Genomic DNA, 3,112 nt, shown 5'->3' with positions numbered 1-3,112 from the left:
CAGGTACTGTTCTAGGCACTGGGGATTCAAGCACAAAGAATGATGCCATGCTTACTTTCAAGGAGTTTAATATCTAATGATGGAGTCAACAAGTAATATAAAAATATATGCAGTAAGAGAGTGGGGAGGAAGAGCAGTGGTTGCAATGACAGGACCCCAGCAAGAGATTGGTGGCTGCCTTCTAGCTGTGCTTGTTCTGTGGATCTGGGGGATCTGAGGAAACAGGTTTGGAAGGATGAGCCCTTAGAAAGAGAAAGTCCAAAGGATGGACACAAGAAAGAGAAGGAGGATATCAAGGCCAAGAAGAATGAGTTCTTGTACCAGTGTGTGTGGGGCCAAACAAGCAGAGAAAATGCCTGAGAAAGGATATCAGCACTATCAAGTCTGATCCCACTTGGATCAGTTTTATGAGGACTAAATAGCTTCCATTTGGGAGCATGAGGATGATTTTCAGATCCAGAGATCACCTAATGGGTAGAGCACCATTCTCTGGAAGGTCGGACTCATCTCTGGCACCGTCTTCCTGATCTTAGGGGTAACTTCTCAGAGTGAGCTTTCCCATGTCCCCCAAAATCAATGTCTTTGGAAAGGGAGATTTTGTAATGATGGATTCCCAGGCCATTGTGTTTAATGGAGAGCTAGACCTCTGTTAATTGTCAGGAGCCCTTTTATTTTGTATTGGAGGGATAACCATGGCCATCTTTTGCAAAAAGCTACCCCAAAGAAGAAAAATGCCTTCAGCAGAAGTTCAAAGAGAGAATAGCAGACATCAAAGTCCATGCCCAGCTCATCACAAAATCTCCAGTCCCAGAAAAAACCAAGATACCAGAATTTATAACATCCAACCTTTATCAGAGACCTGAAACTTTAGAAACTGAAACTTTAGACATATAAGTTAAACTGGAGAATATCACTTTTAGTAATGGCAAGAATATGGCTTGTTACATACCACTGGGCAGCAGCCAGCTCTGGGAGAAAGTTGAGCAGAACTCAGAACCACTTGTTTCAGGCTTCAGACAGCACATACACTCCCTCTCTTTACTAGGTAGCTAGGTGGCACAGTGAATAGAGCACCAGGCCTGGAGTCAGGAGGACCTGAGTTTAAATCTGGCCTCAGACATTTACTAGATGTGTGACCCTAGGCAAGTCACTTAACCCCATTTGCTTCAGTTTCCTCATCTGTAAAATGAACTAGAGAAGGAAATGGTGAACTTCTCCAGGGTCTTTGCCAAGAAAACCTCAAATGGGGTCACGAAGGGCTGATCATGATGCAAATAAGTGAACCACAATTTCCCTTTACTAAATCAGGAGACACCATGAAGATACCTGTTGACATCCTGTGACTTCATTGTCATTTTCTGTATTCTTTGAAAGTGCTATACAATTTTAGACCAGCCTTACCAGTGGTTAGCATATAACTTGAAAATAACATGGTCTGGTTTCAGTTTTTACTAGTTTTTTCTAATATTTTTCTGCTTAGTCCTATTTTAGTTCTGTCTCTACTGAGTAGTGTAAGTTATTGTCAAGTACTATATTCATAGAAAAAATTGGTTTTCCTTATTCTGATCTACACAATTACCTTTACCTGTATTACTTAACATAAGGCTCCTTGTATTAAACTCAAATTTATCACCCTCCCCCATGGATCCTACGTGCCTTTGGATTTTTTTTTTTTTGCAAAATGGTAAAAATCACCCAGTTGAGGATTGGTAGATAATACGACCCCCCAAAATTAAGAATATGAATAGAGCTACACAGTATTGGGGAGGGAGCACAGATGAAATGAAAACAAACAAAAAACAAAAATAAAAGCATTGTATTCAGTAGAAGTCAGGAAGTTGTTGTTCAATCATTTCTGTATTATCCGACCCTTTGTGAATCCATTTGAGGTTTTCTTGGCAAAAATGCTGGAGTGGTTTACCATTTCTTTCTCCAGCTCATTTTACAGATAAGGAAACTGAAGAAAACAGTGTTAAGTGACTTATCCAGCATCACACAACTAGTAAGTGTCCAAGGCCAGATTTGAACTCAGGAGTAGGACTCTTGGCCTGGTGCTCTCTCCACTATGTCATCACCTAGCTGTAGTTCTATTTCTTACTCTGACACTAATTTACTGGATGGCTTTGGGCACTTCTCTAGGCCTCACTACAATTCATCTAGAAAATGAGAGTAATTGAACTAGATAATCTTTAAGGCCCTTTTCAGCTTTAAATGACTGATTGCTGCACACCATATGTGATTTATTTTTCCTCCTCCTCCAGGGTTTTTGTTTAGATATGTTTGTTCCATAGGCCAGGGTCGTTCTTTCTCACCTTGACTTATCAAAAGCCACAGATTTGAGGTTCATCTGTAACCTATATCCTGCTATATTCCATTGACAAGATGCCCCAATAATTGACCTCAGCTACTGAAAGAAGCTTATATAATACTGTCATATGTTTACAAAGACTAAAGAAAGCCTTCCTCCAAAAGAAATCTTTGTGAGGATACTAATCTGAAAAGGGTTTTCATTCACAGGCAACAAACTTTATTTTTCTTGCAAGGAAGTCATTTCCTCCCTTTGCACTTTAATTCAATCTGTGGATTTAAATTAGGCTGTGAAATGGAGGATATGACTGAGGCATCCTGTAGCCATAATGGCTTTTGTTTTCTTTGAATGGCTCAGCTTGCCTCATTGAGCCTCTGGACACTGTGGCTTGCTCTTCCGGGGCAGGAGGCCCGGGGAGCATGCCGGGAGGCAGACGGCTTCCTGTGTGGGGAGTCATGGGGCTGGCTGAGGGGAGGTGTTAATGTCTATGCTAGGGGGAGGGGCCAACTCAAGAACCAATCGGCCCTGGTCATTTGGGCGGAGCTTGATGATGTCAAAAACCCTATAAGAGGGGAGAGGACAGCTTGAAGATTCTCTTCCTCTCTTCCTTTTCCGGTTGGAGCCAGCGACAGTTACAACGACCGTTACAGAGGCAGTTACGACAGTTACATCGTCAGTTACAGTTGCAGCTTCAGTTACAGACACAGACACAGCTGAGGCAGGAGCTGCCAGTAGCAGAGCTGATCTACGGGAGGAAGCTGAACAAAGACTTCAGTCCAGTGGGTAATCTTATTACCATAAAAG

At 42.0% G+C, this 3,112-nt stretch overlaps 1 pseudogene; it reads left to right on the top strand.

The window, feature by feature from the left end:
• Positions 1 to 307: 307 nt before the first annotated feature.
• On the top strand, positions 308 to 863 carry LOC118830597 (annotated as a pseudogene).
• Positions 864 to 3,112: the final 2,249 nt, after the last annotated feature.

Source organism: Trichosurus vulpecula, chromosome 9 (genome assembly GCF_011100635.1).
Source record: "Trichosurus vulpecula isolate mTriVul1 chromosome 9, mTriVul1.pri, whole genome shotgun sequence".
In the NCBI taxonomy this organism is placed as follows: domain Eukaryota; kingdom Metazoa; phylum Chordata; class Mammalia; order Diprotodontia; family Phalangeridae; genus Trichosurus; species Trichosurus vulpecula.
The sequence above is the reverse complement of the archived record's forward strand: the minus strand, read 5'-3'. Positions and strand labels throughout refer to the sequence as shown.